The sequence below is a fragment of the Ambystoma mexicanum genome, chromosome 12 (genome assembly GCF_040938575.1).
Source record: "Ambystoma mexicanum isolate Mex_15411 chromosome 12, UKY_AmexF1_1, whole genome shotgun sequence".
In the NCBI taxonomy this organism is placed as follows: Eukaryota; Metazoa; Chordata; class Amphibia; order Caudata; family Ambystomatidae; genus Ambystoma; species Ambystoma mexicanum.
In genome coordinates, this window is record NC_090936.1 from 672,097,633 (window position 1) to 672,117,478 (window position 19,846).

The 19,846-nt window shown below is 47.1% G+C and overlaps 1 protein-coding gene across 1 annotated transcript in view; it reads right to left on the minus strand.

Moving 5' to 3' along the window:
* Window positions 1-19,846, minus strand: part of LRRK2 (leucine rich repeat kinase 2) — a 2,398,611-nt gene that overhangs the window by 1,984,392 nt on the left and 394,373 nt on the right. The window lies entirely within an intron of this gene.

The following is a 19,846-nucleotide window of genomic DNA, read 5'->3' on the forward strand; positions in this document are numbered from 1 at the left end:
GAATCGGTAGCCATGGCTGCCGACGGATTCCTCGTCTTAAACGCCGGAAAAGGTTTTCGGCCTGCATAGCGTAGGCTGCCCACCGCTTAGTCTGCCTGTTTTTCAGCGTCTTAGGCCGAAAGAGTTTACATGCCTTACAGCACAGGTACACAACTTGTAGCCCGCGGGCCAGTTGCGGCCCGCCATTTTGTCCGGCCTGTGAGGAACAAATACTTTCCTAATGGAGTGCGGCCCGCAAGCAACATTGGCCGCCCTCCATTAGGAAAGTCTTTGTTATCTTCCGGGCCGGACAAAACACTGGACCTCATTGGCTTAGTGCACATGCACCAAGTTGCTCTTACGAGCCACGTAGTGCGTGTGTGGTGCACCAATGGAGTGCCAGCACTACGGCTGGCGTGGTCAGTAAGGATTGATGCCGGAAGGCATTTCAGCCTTGCCACGCCAGCCGTAGTGCCAGAAGCCTCACCAGCCGTCCAGCTAGCCTGCCTTCCAGCACGTCTGGTTCGTACAGGGGCGGGGGCTGTATATTTGTGTGTGTGACGGGGGCGGGGGCTGTATATTTGTGTGCGTTTCTCAGGTCTGTCCTGACTGTTTTTTGTTTGTGTGTATGTTGAGATTTGGTGGAGAGGGGGTGTCGAGTCTGTATGGGTGTTAGTATTTGTATGTCTGTGCAGTGTATGTTAAGATGGGGGTGCGGGTCTGTATGGGTAATTGTATGTCTGTGCAGTGTTTGTTGAGATGTGAGGGTGGGGTGTGTCGGTCTGTCAGTGTGTTGTTTTTGTGTGTATGGGCAGTGTATGCTGAGATGGGGTGGGAGGGGTTTGGGTCTGTATGGGTGCCTAGCGTATGCTTGTGAGTTTGTGTGCTGAGGTGGGGGTTCGGGTCTGTGGGGGGGGGTCTGTATGGGTACATGGTGTATGCTTATTAGTCTTTATGCAGGGGTTGGGATCTGTATGGGTATGTATGCAAGGTGCCAATGGTGGCATGGGGCATAGTGTGTGGTTGGGGGTGGGAGCCATGTGGCACAGTGTTTGCTTGGGGGTGGGAGCCATGGGGCACAGTGTTTGGTTGGGGGGTGGGTGCCATGGGGCACAGTGTTTTGTTGAGGGGTGGGGGCCATGGGGCATAGTGCTTGGTTGAGGTGGGAGTCATGGGACATAGAGTTTGGGGGTGGGGGCCATGGAGCATAGCATTTGGTTGGGGGTCATGGGGCATAGTGTTTGGTTGAGAGGTGGGCAACATGCGGCATAGTGTTTGGTTGATGAGTGGGGGCCATGGGGCATAGTGTTTGGTTGGGGGTGGGAGCCATGGGGCATAGAGTTTGGTTGAGGGGTGGGTGTCATGGGGCATAGTGTTTGCTTGAGTGGTGGGTGTCATAGGGCATGGTGTTTGGTTAAGGGGTGGCAGCCATGGGGCATAGTGTTGCACACTCTAAGAGTGAACCCAATAATAAAGCTAAAACAGGCAGAGTTAAGAGATGTACATCCTTTGCTTTTTGTGGAAACCTGACTCAACGAATGCCATATTCTTCTTGGGCAACCCAAACAGCAAAGTATAGCAGTCCAAAATAACAGAATGTCCAATCAAGAGTCAATAAATATATATACTTTAATTAAACAAATGATATGCAATAACTAAATAGAAATAAATTATAACAATGGAAAATGTGTAGTACAAAATATAAGTTTGAAATACAAATAAAAATCGTTAGACCCCAAAAACTTATTTTTCCATGTGTTTAATACAAATTGGGGGGGTTGAAAAAGCCTCCAGCTGCGCCGCACCGACCGCCTCACCTACATTTACTTTTCGGCCCACTATAGCCATCATGCAAGGTACTTTCAGCCCTCTGTCGAAATCAGTTGGGCACCCCTGCCTTACACGAGCGCTCGTCTTGGTCACGAGGAAGACACTTGTTGCATTGGCGATGGGTGTCTTGTCAGGGAAATTGTTTGTTACAAGACCGGCAGAACTTAAAAGGAGTCCTCTCCATAGCGGAGGTTAGCAGCAGCCAGACCGAGAAGAGAAAGAGGGGTGAAAGAAATGCATTCTCAGAGAGGAGAAAGAAAACAGGACCCCATACTCCCTACTGTAAAGCCAGGACTGAGAGCCAAGGCCACGCTGTAAATAGTCGCCTACCAGTTGTCCAGTTGTAGATGTAGGCGGCAGGAAACCCACGATACAGCCACCGAGATGGTGGTCGAAATGGACTTAACGACCGTAGGCCGTCGTAATAGATATAGCAATATAAACTCTTACATAAGTGACCAAATAGGTTGGCGGAAAAAAACAATCTGATGGGAGACGCGCAAGAGATTTTGGGTACACTACACCTCACGGATAGTGTTACAGTCACGCTCGTGTCGACGTCCCTTTCGATCTTCGATAAAAAGATGCAATACTCTGCGATTACCACTAGATGTTGGACTATATGCATGTGATTCTAAGCAGATCCACAAGCATCAGAAATTATTTTTCCTCCTATATCATAAGAAGCTGTAATTCTGTTGGAACACACACTACCATCATCAAGAGAAGGGAAATATTTTCCCTCAATAGAAAAGCTGTCTTTTCCTGTATTCGAGATTTAAGTCTCCTCAAGGAGGGGGGACAGGGGGGTTGCAGTTCTGAAAAGGGGTTTACGTAGGGCTAAGGCTCTTAGGGCTGGTCTTCCCTGATGGACTGATGGACTGATGGAAAGGGGGCCATGAGGCCTCCAAGAATGGCCCCATTGTGAGTGACTGATTTTCCCCAGTCACGTGATGGGGACCAAGGTAGGGTGACCAGGGGATCCTCACCATATCGTCTGGAAACCAACATCCATTGACTTGGGGTGACACCCAGCACCCTCCTTCACCACCTTGCACAGCCAACAAGCAAGGTTTTTCTTCTCAGTAATACGCCATGCAATGTTGGCAACGTTTTGCAAGATTATGCCTTCAACGACATGCTAGGTTTTCAACTTTATTCTGTGACTAACAAATAACCTCACTCTCACCTACACCAATAGGGCTTTTACACCCACAAACCTCAAGCCCACAACATTTTAAACAGAGAAAGTTCCCACAGCTCATGCCCCATTATATTCTCATTGACTCCCATACTACACAATGGCCACCACACCAAGGCCTACCGATGGTTGTACCCATGCAGGTTGTGGTCCATCCCCACAGCCATCTCCAGTCAACTGAATGCAAAAAGTAGACAACCTTTGAATAACACACATCACAACATATTTCGTAACACATCAATGCTCACCTGCGGCAGAGCACAGGTTCTTTGATCGACCTAACATTACTACTTTATCAAAAGAAACCTTCCTCCCCTCTTGGTAACCCACTAACCCTACCCCCAACTTGTCAAGGGACCTCGGGTACCAAGAAAGCATGGACATGTCAGATGCTGTGCTATATACAACACAATAACTTAACAGTTTTTGGTGACCGTCGGGATCTGCAAATATTTTCCTCCAATGTACAAGAGAAAGGATTTAGGTTTGATTGCCGTCAGCAGAGAAAGTGGTGTTAAACTTCTTCTCTTCTTTGTCCCAGTGCTAATGACCAAAGGTTCGGACAGTTGTCCGTCCGGAACCAAGAAAAGAGGCTTATATCAATGTAAAGTGAGTGCAAAGCTGCCATAAGGTTTCCCATGATAACAGATCCCGGATAACACATGGTGGTGGGTATTTGTGTAGAATACCAGGATTGGATCTCCCCAAAACGTGCAGCTCTGAATCCTCAAGGCCTGCTGCGTCATCTGCTTCTTTATCTTTCTTACTGCCTAGAGGCAAAGAATGGCCTATAGAGTCTTGGTGAAAGACACTGACTAAAAGATGTTCCACACTTTGATCGAGGAAACTCCTTCACATGCCGGGTATTCAGAACCACACCAACTAAATGGATTACGTTCCATCAAGGCAGACTAGACTGTGAAAAGTAGTAAGATAAATAAATAAATAAAACTATCAGTTTATTTATTGGTTATTTTTAATGCGCACTATAAAGCAAAAATTATGTTTCAAGACAGGGGGTTGGAGGAACAGGGATGAGGAAGAGAGTAAAAACAAAACATTCTTAGAAGGTCTTGTAACATTCAGGACGTGAAAGTGCTATAGCATGAGTACAGAGGAGAGGGGGGCATGTAAGGTGCAGGAGGGGGTAGAGGGGAGGAAAACAAACAAAACATTCCAACTAGGTCGGGAGACGATTTGGAACGTTTGATAAATGATGGAAGGTTGAGGAAGAGAAGTGCAGGAGGGGAGGAGGTGAGAGGTACATTAAATACAAACACGTTAAACAACTTAAAGTGCAGGAACAAGTGGGTAAACTGCATTAAGGGAGACCAGCTATGCAATTGTGAGAAGTAGGGATTGAGTGACTGCAGCCTCGAAAAGCCACGCCTCAAGGAATGAGGGGCTACAGTAGGCATATAGGCATGAAAATGCAACAAAAAAAAATGACATTGGAGTGGATGCTAAGTGCAGCAAAAGAATGCCTCAGGGCAGGGGGTACAACAGGTAAGCAAGGTACGAGAAGGTACATCGCAACTTTGAATAGCCAGACAATCGGATGTGCAAATGAAAAGCGGAGGAAAAGTTGAAGTCAGTGGGTTGTAGCAGGGTAGTGAAGACTCCACTCATGGCAAATGAAAGGTAGGTCGAAGGCAGAGTGTGCAGGCAACGCCAATCTATTGCAGGATAGCAGGTGGGGAGTAGATGTTATGTTATGTTATTTTGCACTTATATAGCGCCTTATGTACCATTGGTATGGTCTGAAGGCGCTAGTAGGTTGAACGCCCTTGGGAACCGAAGTTCAGATCAGTAGAGAGAGTCAAAAGGTGCGTGTGAGCACCGGATGTGTGTGCAGCTTGTGCGGTCTTCGTGTGATAGCTGCTTCTTAGCGATAGGTGTGGTGGTTAAGAGATCAGGAGAATGTGTTCGTTCTGGAAGGATTTATCCAGAACGGATGTGGCTGCGTTAGGCCTGAGGAGAACGCCTGGCTGGGGGGTGTGAAGCCAGCAGTGTTTACTTAGAGTGATGTGGAGTAAGCGATGGATGTTGGTATGAGAACAGTTATACCGAATGGTGTCATAGTATCTCTGTGTTCTAGTTGAGTGGTGATGTAAAGGAGAGAGAAAGCGTGGTGGTGTGATATGATGGGTTATATGCTCTTTCAAACGTTCTCTGCATTCCAGACTATACTATATACGTCATGCAATTCTATGCGCTCCAGTCCATTCTGTGCGCTCCTATCTGCTCCATGTACCCACGTCTGGTCTATACACTCTGGTCTGCTGCACAGACTCGTGCATTCTGACCCCCCCGCGCGCTCTAGTCCGCCCTGCGCTTTCAGGTTTGGCGCGCGCATTCCAGTCTACCCCACGGATGCACTCTTGTCCGCCCCACACATGCACACTTGTCCGCTTCACGCATGCACACTTGTCCGCTTCACGCATGCACTCATGTCTGCCCCACGCATGCACTCATGTCTGCCCCACGCATGCACTCATGTCTGCCCCATGCAGAACACTTCTAAATGGAACTTTCTCAGAGAGGCTATTGGGCACAACTTTTAAATGCAACTTTCTCAGAGCGGCTATAGGGGGACAACTTCTAACTACACACATAGGCACTTCTAAATGGAACTTTTCTCAGAGAGGCTATTGGGTACACTTCTAAATGCAGTTTTTTTCAGAGAGGCTATTAGGCACAACTTCTAAATACACACATAGGTTATTGGGAACACTTCTAGATTGGACTTTTCTCAGAGAGGCTATTGGGTATAACTTCTAAATACACACATTGGGCACAACTTCTAAATGCAACTTTCACAGAAAGGCTATTGGGCACAACTTTTAAATGCAACTTTCTCAGAGAGGCTATTGGGCAGAACTTTTAAATGCAACTTTTCTCAGAGAGGCTGTTGGGCACAACTTCTAAATACACACATAGGCTATTGGGAACACTTCTAAATTGGACTTTTCTCAGAGAGGCTATTGGGCACAACTTCAAATGGAACTTTTCTCAGAGAGGCTATTGGGTATAACTTCTAAATACACACATTGGGCACAACTTTTAAATGCAACTTTCTCAGCGTGGCTATTGGGCACAACTTCTAAATACACACATAGGCTATTGGGTACACTTGTGAATGCAACTTTAAAATGCAAAGGACCGAGTTACTGAATGCAAATATAATGAATTTACGGTGGTGATGCTTTGTTAGATGAGTGGTAGGGTAGTATGGCCTGAAGTTGTTGCTTCTGGCTCTGCCCTTGCCACACTTACTTGTTGTTGGCTTCTTGCTTCTCCTGCGGATACCTGCAGATACGATCAGGCGCCGTCCACTGTATGAGCCGTCCTTTGCCTCGGGTCCTTAGCCGCAGGGGCTGCACGGGCAGAGGGCTACCCTGGGGACGGTCGGTAATGGTCTCGGTTAGATGGAGGATGGCCAATTGGAAGGGTGGTGGGCGGGTCGGGAGGCAGGAAGCAGGAAGCAGGAAGCGGGTGCGGGGGGGAAAGGACTGCAAACGGCTGCTCTGGGCCTCGCGGGATGGCCAAAATAAACAAAATGGGGCAGCGCAGCAGATGAGATGCACTCACAGTCTATGGTACGCAAGAAAGATTCTAGGAGCTAAACAGATCTCACACATAAAAGCGATGGGCGCGAGGTAGTGCAAAAAGTCTGCACAGGTCAGATGATTAACCCTGCTTAGTGTCAGGAGGCAGGTAAAGTAGAGGAGAATGCAGCAGTAGAAGGCTGCGATAAAGGGGAGGTGTGCAGCTGGTGTGAAACAACGAAAACCAGTGGGGAAGAGGAGGTAATGCAAGCGGGCAGGTAGAGAAAATGTGCAGTGGCCATTAGCTTTTAAGAAAGCGCGTAGAGGCCCAAGAACAGTTGAGGCCGCAGTGGAAGTGCCTTAGCTTACATTTCAGGATGTGGATGGCAATGAAGGGACGAGTTGGCAATAGTGTAAGGAGGCAGAGGGACTGCTGGCGCCATCCACACCCGGACAGGCCCACACAGGGGTCAGCTTCACCTGTCGGTTCCCTCCAATAGCAGAAAACAGGTCAGCGGTTAATCATATGTTGCAGCAGGTGGGAGTTAGGCAGTGGCAAGCCTCATCTCTAGTGCAGACCTCACGTCCGCCATATTGGAAGCGGAGCGGCTGCTACGACAAATTGAGGCCGATTGATCAAAGCCCTCTATCCGGGCCAGCTCCACCACCATGGCCAAGGTGAAATCAGGCTGTATGGTGGTGGAGATAAGGGGAGAGCACCAGACTAGTGCTGCATCAACATGGGTGTTGACCTGTGACTGAAATTAATCTCCATGTGAAAAATATGCAATTAGAGGTCCAGGAAAACCAACATCTGAAAGGGATTGATGGTCTGGGCTAAAATGAACCTCACTGAAGCCAACTAACTAATTGAAAAAAGAAAAACTCTACAAGGGGCTGTAACTTGCCCCTTTTTTGAGAATAAGGGAATACTAGAAGTCTGAGTAGGTTTGTGCGATGTAAAAACCAGCATAAAAATACATAAAAGTAACAGCCCTTTCCCTACAAGCTCCTGCACAGGGACACTAATTGTCACCTTTGTGGACAAGTTTATAAACCTCTTGAACCAAGTTAGCACCCCATGGAGACGGGACAGAAGTTGAAGAGTTAGTGGGGGGCCAATTCAGGCATGAGGGTAGCCAGGCCACATCAACCTCCGACCAAAACAATGCACAGAACAGTGTCACCCATGTCGCAATGATATCAAACAACTGATGATGGCAACCAACCTGCACACTATCCCTCCAAAAACACCTTTGCACTCAGGAAAGGCTCTCTTACAGTGGAAGGAAGTGAACACACTTTATCACAGACTGGCATCTGAATATGAAAGAGCTGGTTTCTAGCGGGCTACAGCCTCTAGTCCTGGGATATAGGCATCCAGTGGCCAAACATTGGCACTGTATCCCACATACACATCAGGACAAGGGATAATTATGTGACCCCCACATTCTTCAAGGCTAACAAATACCACCTCCATTTGTGAAATGGAGGAGTGGGTCAGAAAGTATCCAACCAGGTAAAATGAATTCCACCAAGTTGATCCATTTTACACAAGCCAAAAAAGCCACCACCAGCCTAGCCACATGACTAACAGGAGTTACCATCTCTGGGGTACTATCGGTGTCCATGCCTCTGGAGTCATAAGGACTCTTAATCCAAAGCTCAACTGAGAGCATGGCTGTTTTGTCTGTTCTGTCTAAAGTCTGGATGAGAGAAAAATAAGCTCTAAAAGCCAGAAAAAAGTATAAGAGGACATTTCACAAGGTTAAACATGGAAAGTATACCTCTCGTGGATCACTGTGGGGACCATCCTAGGGTGTAATCCAAACATTGCAAAGAAAGGTAAGAACTTGTGGAATGCTTGAGCTTATTGTAAACAAATTCTGCTCATGGTAACACCCCGCCCAGTAATCCTGTAAGAGTGTCCTAAACAATTCAAAAACTATTCCATGGATCGATGTACCCACTAGGTGCGTCTTTTTGATTGTGGGTGGTAACTAGAAGATGTGTGCAATGTTCAACAATTTACTGAATTCTATCAAGAATCTTGTAGTGAATTGTGCTCCTGTTTCAGAGGGAATGTATTTATATTTATTTATAAGGCACCAGTCATAGGTCCGGAGGCATAGCCTCAACAATGACCAACAAACACAAAGGAAACTAGGAATAGTCACATAAAATCAGAGGTAAGATCCAGAATCAGCAGAACAACAAAGTCTTTAGTCCAGCTTTGAAACCTCCCATGGATTGACACATTCTCATATCTGGAGGAAGAGCATTCCAGATCCTCAGTGCAGCAAAATTAAAGAAGCCCTGGTCTACCATGTCAAGTTGTGCCCAAGGAGTTTGGAGGAGACCCACATTGTTGGATCCCAGTGTTCTTCAGGCCGGTAACCAAGAAATACAGTTAGATAGGTAAAGCGGACTGACTCAATACAGGCATTTATGAGTAATGCATAGAAGACAAACTTATATCCTACTAGCCATGGGAAACCAGTGCAGTGCTCTGCTGGCTTCAGAGACATAGTCATTCCTTTTCAGTCCCTGGACTGCTCTCACCACATTATTTTGCGTGATCTGGAGACACATCCTATCTCCTTTACTGATTCCATGTAGCAGGCTGGAGCCATACCTGGTAAGCTATGCAATCATATGATTGACTTTATGAACACTGCACACAGAAATTGGTAAAATGCATGTAATGATTCTAATAACGAATAAGGATCAAGAGGGCTTACCTGGGAGAGGCCGCTTGGCTGCGGTGCCCTGCCAACACCAACCGGTCCCTTCCCCATCGCCCATATACCCGACAGAAGACACTGCGAAGCCTCAGGGAAAGTTTAACATGCCAAACAGCCCAGAAACCAAGAGGAACCAGGGTGGTTACTAAAGGCGCTCAGAGAAGGCAGTTGTCTGGCTCTGAGGATGGGAAAGCAAGGAAGGGAGAGAGGAAAAGTCAGCGCACAAAAAGAAACAATGCTGGAAGTCACAGAGTTGGGAATGGTGTAGGCCGCCAGCTTAGTGTGGAGCAGAGGGGTGACGGGAGCAGACCAAAAAACAGGCACTGGCAGCGGGAGCCACAGGTGTCACAGTGAATAATTTGTAATGAACCACCACAGAAGAGAAGACTAGGAGAAACAGGAAAAGTAGTATGGGCGAGCAAGAAAGAGCAAAGGGTGCCTTTTAGAACACAAAGGGGTGCTTATCTCGAATGCACATACTCAAAAAGAAATATTCAAAAAGGGCAAGTCCCAATAACCAAAAAGCAGCTGAAGTGTAACGAATGATACACCAAAGCACATTGCCAAGCACATTCTTCATGTTGACTGGGTTTTTTAAGTCCCATCCAATCAGCTAGCACATTTATCCTTCATTTAGGGGTTTCCACAGTATCCAACTTGGGGCCCATCTTCAAAAGGAACCTAGCACAACACGTTTTCTGGGAAGGAATAGATTCTGGTCTCCTGGCTGTTTTAGCCCCCAGCTTCCACTTAGGCCAACCATTCCACCCTGTCGTGATCTTGTCAGCTCCCGATCTTCCCCTGATTATCTCTTTGCCCCCTGAATACAGATAGAAATTTACCAAAAGTTCTGTTAGACATAATGGTACCTATCCCATGGGGGCCAAGGTCGCTTTGTTGTGTCACAAGGGATGACCTAAACCAATAGCTTTTTAAAGGCACAACACAAAGTTCCCCAAGTCACAAAGATATGTCAATCTCCCTCTCTACAACCCATCTGGAAATCCAGATACATCCCCTACCCTATCTCAAACCCCAATAGACACCAATCAGGATGTCCAGCTACACATTCACCCATAGCCAGAGATCCGCATACACAAACCCTTCAAACTGTCGGCAACCTTCCTAGCTCCATCTCATAAGTTCAAAATATTCACTTTAACGATGTATTCTAATCAGCTGCGCACAAAACCAGTGCCATAAAAGCATTGCAGCAGGAAAACGTCCCAAATAGTTGCATGTGGCCCTCTAACTGTACCTTATCTGGCAGCGAGGTGGGCTGCAAGACAAATCTGGTAGTAGGCATTCTGAAGGTCCAATTTTGAGAAATGGGCCTATTTTCCTAATTGAAGAATTAGATCTGTAATGTTGGGTAATTGATAGTGATCAGCTATTATATTTGTGTGCAGACGGGAGTTCAGCACAGAGAAGTAAACCTATACAATCAGGAATTTTGTTGCACCCTGTTGGACAGGCCCATTCTGTTGCTGCTACAGCTTCAATCATGCAGGCTTTTTGCATGGTCTTAAGCATGGTACTGTGAAGGCACCATGAAGCAAGACATGGACAATAGATTCAAAGTTCTAAATAAAATGTTTTATTAACTCAAATGTCAGGATGGTTGAAAGCCTAACTTGGCCTATGCTAAGGTGGGATTTCTATGCTAAGGTGGGATTTCCCTACCTGAACAAAACGAAGAAGTGTGCGTCATAAAGTTAAACTTAGAAGTTTGTGTGTCCAAAACCTATCCTTGCCCTCACAACTAAAGCTAAACAATGTGTAGGGATGTCAACAATGAAACAAGTGATGTTCAAAATAATTCTGAGCGTCTTCCAACTCCTAGCTTCCTTTTCAGCTCCCCTTCCCAAACGGCAAGAAAGTTCCACAAAAGTCTTGAGTTCACCTTTCTCAAGGTCAAAACAGTTCCACAAATACTTGGGGCTCCCTTCCCCAAGCTCAAGGCAACACGGTTCTAAGTGGATCAACTTGCCCTGGGCTCCACAGTTCTTCAGGATAATCTGCCGGTGTCCTGACTCCTCTGCAGGTCCCACCATGGCTGCCTCCTCTTGGACAGGATCCCTTGGTGCTCTCGCTATCCGATTCCCTGTCGGTCTCTCTGTTGCTGGTTTCCCCCCTTCTTAAACACCTGCAACCAGTTGACAGGTGAGTCCAAAATTGGTATTGCCTGACAGCAATTAAAGGGACATGCCTAACCTTTACAGTACTTTTCAGGCATCTTCCTCGTCCCAGTACTATAGTGGTGAAATTAGTTACTGGTGTTCACTACTCCTAGTCACCTCTTGCTCGTCCCAGTACTGTCATAGATTGAATGTGGTGAGATCCCCAAGGAACTGCCACCTAGGTGAGCCTCCCTCGCTTGTCCACCCCAAGGGTCAAGATCCAAAAGGGATGGCCTTTCCCTGGCCACCGGAGAAGAGGATCCAGATGGAGTAAGAGTGAGGCTACCCTCAGGTTTCTCACAGTACACAGCTCTGCTATGGGATGGCAGGAAGTGTGATTGATCCCAATTAACGCTGGACCAGGCAGGGACGGACACGGACACACACACGGACACACACACGGACACACACACACACACACAGAGGACTCCATGGGATGATACACAGTATTGGTCTTCCTCTAGGGAGGGTGACTGTGTAATACCAAAGTGTGTAATGGCTTGTTGTAAAAACCATCTTGCTGTGTCACAAAATGCACATGTAAACAGGGGTAAAAACATTCACAAACTCCTAGGCCTTAGAAGAAATGAAAAGCCTGTCAAAGCCGCAGAGATGTGTAAAACTAAAAACCTCTGTTACACCCAAAATTACAGTGAAAGGTAATGTATGGCTAATAGCAACAAACAAGAATTGCCTTTTCCTCTTCAATCAAGTCTAGTGACAGAACAATTGATATAAAGAACAAATCGAGGAGTAAAAGTGAAATTCAAATAAGAAAACCTAACTTTGTTATTAGGGACTTCCAGTCCCAGAATCCTCCAAGTACTCGGACGAGGAAGGTGGCTAAAGGCGGTGCAGTGTTATAGGAGTGATCAAATGATTATTGTAAATGACCCACACCTGAGGGAGACAGAGGCTTAAAAGGCCCCCTCAGGTGTAGGCTATGAAGGAGGAGAGTAAAGGACAGAAATGCAGCAGGAAGCAGAAGCAGCATGGTTGGCAAGCAGAAGCTGGAGGGCATAGAGGACGCTGGGACCACTGCGTGGCATAGAGCAACTGCCGTTTCTGAGAGGGTCTTTACCTTTCGAATCCTGAAGTGCAGAGGTTGCGCAGCAGGATGCCTTCAGGAGGGAAGCTTGCCCTCTTGGTGACCTACTCTGCAGAGGCTGTGCAGTGGGAAGCGAAGTAGGGGGAAGCGTTCCTATCCCAGAGGCCGACACAGGTGGCTGGTCTGCACCAGAGGGCCTTGAGGTGTCATGTGGCTGGTGTGCACCAAAGAACCTCAGGAGTGACGAGGGCTCCCTTAGCAGCTGGCGGAGGTGGTGGCAAACTGAAAGAAGAGGTTTGCTGAATTGTGAGAAGCCACAAGAGGAGGAATCCTGCAAGCAGCGAGAGGAAGAGAAGAGCAGGTCTTACCCGGTGAGTTCACAGCCTGTGTGTGACCCCGGAGTGCTCCTTCCCTGCTTGCGTATTCAAGGAAAGTGTTTGGCGAGTGAAAGACACTTGTGTGCGACTGAAAGTGACTGGAAAAGCACTTTTGAAACTTGCGCTACGAAAATAAAGCAAAAGCAGTATTGGCAAGCGAGAATGCTTTAACAAGTAATTTTGAATACCGAAGTCATAAAAAACAGAAAAACCACATTATACAAAAGCCAACCGACTGATGTTATAAATGTGAGTCTATGCAAACACCAACAATATAAAGGGGCAATATGGTTAAAAGTGAAAACCTGCAAGCATTGCCCAAGCCAAGAAAGAGTTAAAACAAGGCAGTTATAAAAGAACAGATATTGCCAACTGTGGAAAGGGGCATTGAAAGATACACAACAGTACCAATTGCTGCTCATGTTTTACACAACCTATGGTAAAAATTGACATTATCCAAGTCAAAGGAAGAGAATTAAAAGACCCTTTGCATATCATTCATTGGTTACTTGCGTAGTGGCAAAACAAGATTCACAATGGCTGCCCTTCTGGGAGAGGGAGAGGGAGAGAGATCCAGAGGGAGACGAGCATTATTGTGAGATGAGTGTGAAAGAGCACTAATATAAATCTTATTTTCCCTGAAGAGTTGTTGGAAGTTTTGAAGCTGCAATTGGTAGAACAATTTGAAGTTGTGGTGAAACATTCATCAAATGATATTTAACAGCAAAAGCACCTGCACTTGTGAATTGCTGCTCGGAAATGGAAGTATACCTGAACTGCAAACTGCTGGAGGAGTGGGCCTGGCACTGGAGTCAACCAGTTGGAAGTTGAATAAGTGTTTAAAAAGGGGTATTGGTGAAAGCACTTTATGTTGAAAGTGATACTAAAGACATTTGTGGCAAAAATCATCTTGACCAAGACAATTATTGTTCCTATTGATGGACTGAAGAATTGTTCAAGAAAGGGAAAGAACCTTCTATTTTTTTGAGTTTGGACCTTTCTATTGACAAGTTGCAGTTATACCAAGTGAAGTTGGAACTTGTTGATAAAGTGGAACTTCATCAAACTCAGTTGGAACTTTATATTGACGAGTTGAAGTGGAAACAAACTGTAATCCAACATTATTGCAAATCAGGATTTCCTTGTTTTCTTTTATTGAACTGTGAAACAGAATCACGTTTGAACTTGGGGAAGGGGAATTCGCCCAAGTTACATAGAGAGACTCTGGGGACATTACAAATTCAATAATTGTTTGTTGAGAATTGCAATACATTTCCAAGTTTAAGTGTGAAGGAAAAATATCCATTGTTAGAGTTTCCAACCCTATCTGTAATAAAATAGAATTTGTTGGGAAATCTCCACAAAGTTGTCTGCCTCACATTTCTGACCCCTCATATTATACAGTTTCTGGAAAAAAAAAAAAATGAAACGTGAGCCCGAGTTTTCCATGAGAGTTGTTCGAACACCATCCAATTTAGCAACAAAAAATGAATTCTTGCACTCGACTTCGTAGAACTGCTCAAAACGTGCAGTAATTTGGTTGACAGCTTCATCTGCATGAGAGTTGCTTTGCGGTCTACTAAAGGTAAGGTAAATTCCTGACAACTTTGGTGTTGCACACCTTAGCAAAGTGTATTTTTGTCCTGCACATAACATACTTTATTCCTGGCTGGCCAGTCTCTGCTGTTCAACAAGTCAAACTTTTCCCAGAACCAGAAATGAGCGCCTGCTGTCCTTGCTTCTATGTGGAAGTTTGGGATTGGTGCATTTGGCATCAGAACATTCAGTCTAGTGTTGGAAGGGGGCGAGGCCTGGGGAGCGGGGAGAAAACAGACATGACGAAAGAGAGGGGGTTGTGTTGAACATAGGTAGAATAAAGACATGTTTCAAGACGCTCCGTTGTCCGTGTTCTTACTGTAGATGAGGCGCCATATGGGAAGGTGGGGCATACGGTGGGGCAGACTCCCCAACCGTCAGATAGAACATTGGCGCCGAACGGATGTGCTTGCATGCACTATGTTGTAATGTGTCTTGCTAGCTGAGTGGATGACATCACTGCTAAATGGAATGTAGTTATGTCAGTGTGAGTGGAGTGTTGGTGTGTTGTTATCTGAAGGGGGATTCTATGCTTGGCAGTTGGACGTATGCTGACTTGGAAAGGACATGCCAATGTTTTGTCCCTGGCATTGAACTACAATAAATCTACTTAATAATTTACCTGCTGGCTCGGGTGTTCATCAGTTTCCAAGTTATTACACTGGCGACGAGGATGGGATTCTGTCGTGGAGGGAACAGCCAAAAGCCAGGAAACATTGCCCCCCAATGATCCATATCCATGAACAAGTTCAGGGGGTTTGTGGGCCCAGAGTTGTCTTGACTGGGCTGAGTACCCTTTTTCACCAGGCCGGGCGGTGCTTAATAGAGGAGCTTGTCCGGCAAACAAGTCGGTGTGCAGCGCAGTTTTGAGCCTCTAGGTGCACATTTGGGGCCTGGTCGGCACACGGGCTGTTCTGGGCTTTGAATATGCGTAGCACCTTGTTTATGGTCCCCAAAACATTTTACGTCCCCGTTGGCTTGCAGCCACCTTGGAGTGATGTGGTGGTGGCGGATGTGTAAGCCATCCATGTACTTTATTAATTTCCCCTGGAAGAACGGCCCATTGTTGCTCTTGATGTGTTTTGGTAGGCCATGTATGGCAAACATGGTTTCCAGGGCTGGGATAACTTGGTCTGCCACTGTTAACGATAGGATTTCCACCTCAGGGTATCGTGAGTAATCGTCAATGGCCACCAGCAGGTAGGTTCCTTCCTGTGCCATTCAGAAGTTGATGCTGATCGCTTCCCACCTCGATGCACCCTGAATTGCTGACTGTATGGGTTTCCAGCCTCTGCGGTGTCCCGGTCACTTGGCATGGATGGCATGATGCACTGGTGCTTTCAACTTTCGCGTCAATCTGGGGAAACCACACACTGCCATATTCTGGCTTTGGCCCTGACCTTCATGCGCCAGCATGACGATCCGGTCCTTTAGGCTGGTGGAGATGAGGGAGCATATACCTATTAGAGTTTAACGTTCGCAGGTAACTGATAGTTCTTGACGGGCTGGGAAGATCCCGGTGAGGATATCCCTAGCTGCTGTCGTGCGATTGCAGATGTTCCGGAGAAAAGATTTCCACTGTCCTGCCAGTACAGCGTTCTTTACGATGTCAGAGCGTGGCTCAGCTTGGGTTGCTCCTATGATGTCAGCGATTCTGAGGGCTTTTGGGTTTCATTGTGCTTATAATCTGGCAGATGTGTTGCTCAGTATTCCGTGACCTCACGAGGTGTGACTGCTCTTTGGTGTCTGGATAGGAAGTCCGCCGGATTGTCCGCCCCTGCTTAGTAGTCCAGTTTGAAGTCATACTGTTGGAGGTGCAGCAACCATTTTCTCATTCAGGCAGGTGGGTGGGAGCGTGGATGATCCTGTGGATATTGGCAGCAGAGGCTTGTGGTCTGTGTACGCCTTGAGCCTGCGCCCATATAGGTACAGGTGAAAATGTCTGCAGTCCCATAGGAGTGCGATGGCCTCCTTCTCTGTGTGTGAGAATCACTGTTCCATTGGTGTCGAAGCTTGTGATGCATACACAATTGGCTTGATCTCTCCAGAGTTTCGACAGCTGAACTAAGATGGATCTCAGTCCGACCAGGCTGGCGTCTACATACAGCTTAGTTTGCAGCGTGGTGTCGTAGTACGCCATGGTGGTGTATGCCGACAGCAAGCCCTCAATTTGCTCGAAAGCGTCTTGGCAGGGTGTGCTCCAGTGCCACTTGTTGTTGGCCTTGGTCAGCTCCGTCAGTGGTTCCAAGATTGTTGCCACATTCAGGGTAAATCTGCCACTGTAGGTCGCCATGCCTAAGAAACTGCACACCTCTGTCGGCGTGGTGGGAGGGGAGGACCCTTTGATGTGCACCAACTTGGGGGTGGGTCAGCTGACACACTGTTGCTGTTGAACACGTGTCCAAGAAAGAAGATTTCTTCTTTCAGGAATTCACACTTTTCTCTATGGATGGTGAGTCCAGCCTTCTCCAGTCTCTCACGTACCATCACTAGTCTGCGTAGGTGCTCCTATTTGCTGCTGGCATGCACAAGGATGTCATCATTGATGTTCAATACTCTGGAAATTCCTTGGATGACTTCTTGGATTGCTTGCTGGAATACCTCCACTGTAGATGATATTCTGAAACTCAGTCTTTCATACCATCTCAAACCTAGATGTGATGCAAATGCTGTGACATAACTCGAGTCCTGGTGCAGCTTTAAATAGAGATATCCAGTGTTGAGGTCGAATTTCGAAAAGAATCAGGACCCTGTAAAATCATTTATGATTTTGTCCAGAGTCGGGATAATGTGCCATTCTCTCCTTATGACTGCATTGGGCAGGTGCATGTCAATACAGATTCGCACTTTCCCTGGCTGCTTCGGTTTCTTTGTGACGACCATGGGGGACACGCATGGTGTTGGGTCCATCACTGGTTCAATGATGTCAGCTTTCTCCAGTTCGTGCAGTTCCTTGGCAACTAGATATTGCATGTGGAACGGTGTCCTTCTGTATCGTATCGCACCGCTCTGGGTTGTACTGTGGGGTCATTGTGCAACTTGATCAGTTTCCCTTTTAGGCCTCCTGTGCCCTTAAGTAGGCTGGGGTTTTTCCTGAGTATGTTGTTGATGTCTGTAGAGTCGAAGACGTCACAGATGAATTTGATCAGTCCCAATTCTTCCACTGACTCCCAACTGAGTAGACCCTATTCCTACATTCACAAGGTATACCTTTGAACAGATTTCTGTCACCTCTGCTCAGCATTGTTCGGAATCATCCTACGACTAGTAGGGGTGGTTTGCAGCCATATGCGAACAGTAGGGTGATTGTGCGGTTTAGTTCCGGCTGAGGTTGCATCCGTTTAAATGTTTTGACCGGCATCAGTGTCTCCTGGTCTTGTATGTGTATGAGGAACTTGGGTCTCCTCTTTCTTTTCAACATCTTACTGCTTTGTCCCAGGGCTGAGGCAAGGTCGATTTTTCTTTTTTTCCTTGTGTGTCCTGACTCGACTGCTGACACCACCCCCCGTGTTCATTCCCGGATTCGTCAGTGGAGGAGGTGTCTCCTGTGACTACCAATCATGTGTCCGCTTGTTTCTTTTTCTTGAGGTGTGTTTTCGGCGGTTGAGACCGAGCATGCTGCGGTGGGCCTGAGGAGCGACATACATGTGCATAGTGATCTCAATGGCCGCATGCGCCGCACGTGGTGCCCTGAGCTGGAAAGTTTCTCTTCCCATGACGTGCACCCCCACACCATCCACATTCAGTGGGTTCCGGTATCCTTGGCTGCCACTGTGGGCCTGCATGGGGGTCGTCGTTCTCATCTCTGGCCACTGGGTGATTCGTGATTTGTGCCACTGTGGCTGGCGGGGCAAGTGTAGTTTCTGCCACATGGTGCCCACTTGAGCTGCTCTGGCGTGCGATAGTTCCCTCTGGCACCCATCTTCCAGAATTTTCGCTAAGGAAATCCCCTTCTCACTCAGGACTATCCATCGTAGTTTTTCAGAGTTCATGCCATTGATGATTTAGCATCTGATCTCTTATTCTGTATCCTTGAATTCATAGGAGAACACCAATCGGCGGAGTCTGGTGTGTTAGGCATCAAGGATTTCCTCCTTGTTCTGAACTGTCGTGCAAAAATTGAATGTGTAAGTCAGGGTTCAGTTGTGGTATGAAATGTGCTGTCCGCGCGTCCTTGGCGGTCATCCCTATCGGTGAGGGTGTTAAAAATCTGTAGCACATCATCTCCTACATTTAGTAGTAGACGAGACCTCATTTTCCTTGATGGCACATCTTTGCAGTCCATTTCCCTTTTCGAATTTCTGTATACAGATCATCCATCTGTGCCCAACCGGTGATGGGTCGGTGTAGGGATCAAATGGCCCCACCCCTGCTGTGGCACTGCCATGATTTTGTGGTGCTGGGGCAGGTGAGGTTATTGATGCTGCATTGTTGATGGGTGCCTAGTCAGGGTGTTGACATTCCCATGGCCATGCTTCCTTTGGTGCCACTTCCCTGATGTAGTGTGATATTGTGCTAGTTGGGTCACACCCTCTCACCTGGTGTGTAGCGGTTTGCAGTGCTGTGTGCCAGGGGTGAGTATCAGCGTGTAGATGGTGCCTGTTGGCTCCACAGTAGCTCTAGGGGTGTCCAAGAGTGGAGGATTTTTCCTGTTTGCGAGTCTTATTTAAATGCTGCTAGACACAGCTTGTTTCCCATAATGTGCATATTTTCCCTCGAGCAGTGAAAATGTCATTGCTGTGTGCGTGGTCCACGTCGCGCCCTAATCGGCAGTGTGATGTTTGCCGGCAGGGTCCACGTGCAATGCTCTGCCCCATGGTGCGTCATGGGGTAAGCATCAGGCCTAAGTGCGCAGCACAGCTAAATGAAACACAACACCAGTTACAGCTCCGAACTGCTGGGTTTCCGGCATCCTGGGTCTTTATTCACCTTGCATCACGTCCCTGACATACGCTGTGACGTGCCGCGTACCGGACACCCACCCAACCTTGTTGAGCGGTGGATGACGCGTATGTTTTCTACAATGTTCACAAATAAGCCTCAAACATTGGTGCACAATTTAACATCTTTTATTCAATGTATTGTGGTCTACACAGCGCTCATGGCTGAAGCACGAAGTTGAGGAGTGTCACTGCTGGTGCCACTGCACTGCTCTCAATGTGCACCAAGCACCTTGCCCCATCGCACCATGCAGACCTTCTACCGCAACTTTGAACAGGCAGAGAAATGTGCTGCCAGATTATCGTGCAAGCGCAATACCACTACCGAAAGCCATCCACCTGAATCAGCCAATGTCATTACTTTTATTTAATTTACTACCTTGGTAGTACACTCATCGGAGCT